The sequence below is a fragment of the Littorina saxatilis genome, linkage group LG8 (genome assembly GCF_037325665.1).
Source record: "Littorina saxatilis isolate snail1 linkage group LG8, US_GU_Lsax_2.0, whole genome shotgun sequence".
NCBI lineage: Eukaryota > Metazoa > Mollusca > Gastropoda > Littorinimorpha > Littorinidae > Littorina > Littorina saxatilis.
This window is the reverse complement of record NC_090252.1, coordinates 17,999,296-18,006,156: the sequence shown is the minus strand read 5'-3', so window position 1 is coordinate 18,006,156 and position 6,861 is coordinate 17,999,296. Positions and strand designations below refer to the sequence as shown.

Here is a 6,861-nt window from a genome sequence, read left to right as displayed (position 1 = left end):
ACACAAACACACACAAATAAAGTAATAAATGGATACAGTTTTTCTTTATTTAAATTACAATCAGACGTGGTCGTAGAACAGGCACTGTAAACAAAACCTAGCATGATATACCACTTGTGTGATGTTTCGGTCAATATCTTTATTTTCCTTTCAGAAATACATTGGCGTTTTGAATGTCAAGGGAAGTGATACAAATGCTGCAGCGGGCTATCAAGAACGCGAAGGCAAACAAGGTAAATACCTACTTCTGACATTAGTTTACTTATTAACTCTTTCTATACTGGCCATTATCTCCCCAGTCTCTCCCCAGAAACTGGCCATTTGCATGGGTTTGCAAAAAATTCTCAAAAATAAACAAAACAAGATGCAGCCTTCAAACTCATAGGTTTTATTGTAAATATATTGCTAAAACATATGCCAAAGTTTGGTTTCATTGTTGTGAAAAAAAATAAAAATATGGTGTCCAGAATTTATGGGTATATTTTACGCAATACGAAAAAGGGGGTATGTATTTTGACTTAGAAGCATTTTTTATTATGAAGGCTCTGTTTGCAACAAAACTGTTTCTGTTTACTTGTATGAAGATTGTGCTTACACAAAAACATAACAAATACCAACTGATTTTCCATTTGGTGGTCATGTAAGCATTGTGAACATGTCCGAACAATCTGATCACACACCATGTGGTCGACATGCAGACCTGAACGGCCAGTGTATGGTGGCAGAGTTGGAAAATAGGAAAAGTCTTGATGCCAATCCTTCATCAAAAACCGAAGAAAATCGTCATTGTAATAAGTTTGCTTTATTCTAAATCAAACGACTAGGATAGATGACAGACACAACGACAAACACATTCAATTCTATGTAAAACATACACAATGCTCACGTTAACAAGCTGGCCATAACAATGTGCCCATCGTGCATGAAGTGTGGCTTTGGTCGGATCAGTAGCCGTGCTTTGTCTGCGATACTAAACATGAAATTTTGTTAAAGCGACGATTTAGCAATGTTGTTGTTGCTGCTGCTGCTGTCTGTTCTTGTCACGACATCTCGTTTTTTCCCTCCTGGTTCTGAGAAGAAGCTGTTTAATTGTGATATCAGGCCTAGGAACCCCTGATTTTCACTTGGAGCATTCTCAAAGAAACTTAGCGTATGTTAAGAAAAATGAGTGTACTCCACACTTTGTCTTTTGTTGTTCGTTGTCGTTGCATGTCTACCGTTCCACAGCCACCTACTATAGCTGATGGGGTCTATGTCGACCAAAAGAATGTTATGGGATTCACTGTAGGTCGAGTTCCTGTAGGTGGATTATCTGTATACCTAAGACTTTAAAATTGGTAATCTTGTATACAGGGAATACCACAGGGTGTAGTTCCTGTAGCGTTTTGCTAATATCAATGAAAGTCACGTGATGCTTAGCGACATCGTTAGAATTTGATGTTTTTCGATCTTTTTTTGATATTTCTTAGAAATTCGAGTATGGTTTGCAAGTTTTATTGAAAAACTGCACCCTGTGGGATTCCCTGTATACTAGATTGCCAATTTTAAAGTCTTAGGTATACAGGGAATCCACCTACAGGAACTCGACCTACAGAGAATCCCACTCTTTTGGTCGACATAGACCCCATCAGCCCTACTATAAGTGCAAGTGTTAAATGACGTATTTCCACAAAAGACTGCTTGCAGAGAATCATGTGATGCCCATGACAGGTAAGGACATGTGGTAATACATACTATGTTTTGGAACCAGGGAAAATGCAGCACACATTATTTATCAACCAAATTGATTGACTTGTGCACCACGACAAAAGTTTTCTTTGATCCATAAAAGGTCTTTTGCCAGAAAAATTGCTCTGAACATCAAGTACCCTGCAAGTTGTCACACATTTACATTATTGAAATAAAAAGAAAACACACCAGTAACCAGGTTAGGTACGTTAATATCTATAATCAATATCTCGGCACGTTACTGCCTTCTTCGGGATGGTAAGCTGAACATTATTGAACAAAATAATCGGTTTAGATTGTATACTTTGATTCCTGAACGAAGAAGCAGAGGTACTGCATACAACTAGGACTGTAATATCAGCTTTTGCCTGAAACACACACACACATACACTTATAAAATTAATGCAATGTCATTGTATGAAGCCAGAACAATCACTAACTTACATAGTTGGTCACACAATTACCCATCACTGAACAATAAATCGAAGTCGGGTGGATTCAATGACTAAAGCAGTAAAGGCTTTGAAAAAATCCTCATCACAAAACATCCCCCCCCCCCAAAAAAAAAAATATATATATAAATAAATAAATGATATAACACAGGTTGTGTATATAGCGCAGTAAACACCATGCAGGTACAAGCAAAGATTTGACAGTGATTATCCTTGTTTTATATAGCACACATTTTCTAGTTTTAATCTCTCTCTCTCTCTCTCTCTCTCTCTCTCTCTCTCTCTCTCTCTCTCTCTCTCTCTCTCTCTCTCTCTCTCTCTCTCTCTCTCTCTCTCTCTCTCCAATGGGCCCAAGGCCCAATCAATAAACCATCCAGACTCCAGACTCTCTCTCTCTATCTCTCTCTCTCTCTCTCTCTCTCTCTCTCTCTCTCTCTCTCTCTCTCTCTCTCTCTGGAAAGTAATTTATTGACCTGTGGGTTATTTGCGTTTGTATACACATTGGTGATTCGTAAACTATGTTGAAAGAGATTGTGAAACAATATTATATGGGGTGTCTTAAAACAAAATGTATATCAACAAAATCTGTCATTATTATCAGGCACACGGTTTTAACAAAGCTATGTCACGGAATGCAACATAAGTGGCTTAAAAAGTCGTGTTTTTGTGTGTGCAGGATATTCGCTAGGACAGGACCTCAAGCTGAACCAGCACAACAGCGATGCATTCTTCCATGGCTTCCACGAAAGTCTTTCACCTATAGCGGGCATTGCATACAGATAGTCCAAAGAGGGTTAGGGTTACCCTAACCCTTCTTTTTAAAAATTCTTTAGACCAATTATCCCTCTGTTCCATTGTTAAACATGGAATAATTCTGGACAAATGCGAGGACGTTAGCTTTTTTTATTTTATTTTTTTTATCATGTTAATAAATTATCATTAAAACTTGTTTAGATTTCGATTCGTAAACCATTTACAGTAATCCTTTGTTTTTTAACTTTGTTCATCTTACCACAGTCACTTCGTTGTTTAGATTTATCATTAAATTTGTTACCATTATGCAGGAAAAATGTAGAATAAAACCAGGAGAGCTTTCGGTAGAAGATATTTCCTGTGTCAAAAGTTAATGCTTATTCTGATTGATGGGTGCTCCAAACTAAGTTATTTTGACTGCCTTATTCGAATTCATTTCCAAGACAGGGCTGAGAAGTGGAGAAGCTTAGGAGAATATCGTAAAAATTGTCTGGGTGTTTATGCAAAACTTTCGAATATGTCAGATTTTACTTTAGAGATTTTAAATACTGTTAACTGACAGAAATGCTATAACTTCTACACCAATTGACTGGATAACTTCATATTCAGCATACTTAAACTTGATTTTATGCATGTGCAGTTCACAAAGTGGCAAATTTGTAGGTTAAATTATCTAACTTTTGCATCACCAATGACACCAACGCTTTCGTGTCTGAGGATTGCCCTGAATCTAGCTGTAACTGCATGCTTTCTTCAGGTCATCGATAGCCTGGGGGTTGAAGGGGATGTTTTTACATACTCAGACATTCAAAATAATCAAAAAGGTAAAAGCCTGAAGGGTTTAAATTAGGTAAAAATGGCTACCGCTCAATGTCAAAACTCGTTCTGTTTAGTCGACCCCCGAATTTGGAGAAAAAAATTAAAATTGCACAAAAGTCAGACCATTCAATTTACAAAATTGCCACTTACTGGAAAGGCAGAACATAAACTGAAGTTAATGAATACCATATATAAAATAATTGGTTCAACAGATGCAGAAGTAATTTGCATGGTTGTGGGTGTCCTTTTTAGGGGGGTCAACCCTGTAGAAGAGACGATTTTCTTTAATTATCAATCCGTAATATAATGTTTGTTGTGCATACAAGATTAACATTGACAAATACTTCAAGACTCCTCATTGATCTTAAGAAATGTTGTGGTTTTTTTTGTTACTGACTGATTCACTTTCTATTCACTTTACTCTACATAAGTCACGACAAGAAAAGCAAGGGAGGTAATTTCTTCGGAAGAGGTAATTCTCTCCCCTCAGAACGATTGTTGTAGTTTGTTTGATTTTGTTCCCTTCTAATAAGTATTATTTAAAATAGATCTTTACATCTTGATGTGAAAGGCGCAGTACCCCCCTCCCCCCAGGATGTTAAATTCTAGGTTGTGTCCATGTAAAATCCTGATCCTAGTCAAGATCCGAGTTGGTTTTTCATGCAACTGTGCCTCTTTATGCCACTCAATTAGACATACTTTGCAATCCATAATTGCACGAAACTAAGTACAGGAAATACGTTGTTGTCGTGTTTTTAATATTACATAATGAAATAAAAAATGTCACAACTGGTTTCGTGTTGGGCTTTCTCTCTGTCTGAATCTCATAATTACTTCCTTCTGAGACCTGAAATGTGTTGCACTTGCAGGCATTGTTCAGCTTACATTTATTGTTACAATTTTTTGTGGATATGTTATTAAGTGTGTCTGTGTTTCTATCATTCGTTATCAGTGTGGTTAAAAAAAAAAGCATACGTCAAAGTAATTTACCCTTCATCATTATCAAAACATGCAGATACAGGTAATAAATATTTGTGATACTTCAAACAAATACAATGTTTGTTTGTTGCGTTTTTTTCTTTTTTTCAGAGCAAACACACATCGTATTTGTTCAAACGTGTATATTCTGCACTTTCTAATACCCTGCATGGATCTCCAAATCAAGAATAATGAAAAGTCGTCTAATAGCCCTGCAGCACTCACACGAACATGATAGAAGCTTGCATGCATGCACCCAGGCTCGCTGTCTTCGGCTAAAAGAGCTTACCGTTGGATCTTCGCCCAGACAAATGTAGCTGTCTTGTCCACTTGCTCCTGTCGCATAGATCTGCAATGTGCAACATCATCTTTGATTAATAAGTCTGAGGCACAGACAAACACACACGCGCGCACATTTGCGAGAGAATGCACGTCAGTCTATTCAATCAAACAGTATAAAAACATACCACAGACGTGGTGGTGGAAACGGGCCGTATAACAAAATCAAGAGATTCATTTGTGTGTGTATGTTTTATCAAAAGTTCATCTTGCGCACATTCAGTCTGTATTGTAACAGGACCCATCCCGTAAAAACTTCGAACAGATCTATTAAATTCTGAAATCCGTGACAAGTTTTTTTTCCAATCATCTGTATCTGACCGAAGTAAAAATATAAAAAAAAATCAGCCAGTACACGCATCTACCCCCTTACACGACAATACATTATGTGGCGAAAAAAGGAATCGAGAGGGGGGGAACAAGGAATAAATTAGATCCAGAAATAATTCCACTTCATCATTCCAAAATTCAAGTGTGAAGTGATCAGATACTGTGGTAAAGATACGTGCTTAGTATCACAACTGAAAATACAAGCCCTAGGGTTTTAAATCAAGGAAACAATTAAAGTTAAGGAAAGATCAACAGAAATGTCGAGAACATGTAAAATATTGTACTTACAATCCGTTTCAGCATGCTCTTCGAATAATAATCTCCCAGTCAGCCTCGTGCTTACGACTTCGACAGGATGTTGCCTCTCACGCTGAGACAGTACATTTGGAGTGAATTCAAAGGCCAGAGATGCAGTACAAGCACATTAGTTAGATCCAATTCATTTACATTGCTACCTTGCCCAATTTATGGCTATTTCTGTTGGTAACATCATACATGTGGCAAGCAGTGCTTGTTGCCGACTCTGCTGGGACAGGCAGCAGACGATTTTATTTAGGAACCAAATTCTGATTGGTTAAAACATAAAACCGGAACTCAAAGTACCACTTGTTCTTTGGAAGTATCAAATCAAGAACAGATAAGCAGGTAAATCTGAAATGGGTTCAACACTTTTAAAAAATCGTAGTAAATCAGAAAACACAGTAAACGTTGGAAAAATCGTCCAGTATCGCTTCTACAGGTCTATACTTGGACAAACCATAAAGCAATTCAGTAAAGCTGACACTTCAAAATGTCTGTTTAGTTACACTTTAAAGTCAACACCAGTGAGTTGTGGAATTCTGTTTGTGATGGGGTCTGGTGGTTTCCGAGATGTAACCGAGTGCCGAAACACTACGATCACCTCGGGAAGCGAAGTGCAATCAAACAGGATTGAAAATGTTAGGGCTAATTTCTTAGCCCTATAAAAACTGTTATGCAAACCCGAAGGTTTCCATGAACATACAGACAATCGGAAACCACCAGACCCCATCACAAACAGAATTCTACAATCCACGGGTGTTGACTTTAAAGGCCAACAAAGCACAGAGAGAGGGAGACAGAAACAGAAAGACACAGACAGACAGACCGAAACAGACACACACACGCACGGATAGACACGCCCAAATAGAAACACAAAGAGGGGGAAACAGAGGTGCATGAGAGGAATGGAGTACTAAAGAATATGACGCAGGAACAGAACATAAAATTATTTTTATTAAGACGTTATGGCCTGCAAGAAAAAACGATTGAGACATAGCCGCCATCATACGACAGAACAGGTGAAAGTGAGATTGCTACATAATTATACTATGCATTTGTACAAACAAAATTCAAACATCTGTTGTGAAAAAAATCGCTGGATAAAACAAATCGCACATGTATGTTTGTTGAACATAGTTAAATACGTCTCTTGTGACACAGT

General features: G+C 37.6%; 1 protein-coding gene across 3 annotated transcripts in view; it reads right to left on the bottom strand.

The window, feature by feature from the left end:
- Positions 1–6,635: 6,635 nt before the first annotated feature.
- The window catches only part of LOC138972966 (uncharacterized), a 29,959-nt gene continuing 29,733 nt past the window's right edge, over positions 6,636–6,861 (bottom strand). For all 3 annotated transcript variants that reach the window (XM_070345620.1, XM_070345619.1, XM_070345621.1), the window contains one exon: positions 6,636–6,861. This exon is cut by the window's right edge and continues 2,138 nt beyond it. The gene's annotated coding sequence lies outside the window, so the exon portion shown is untranslated.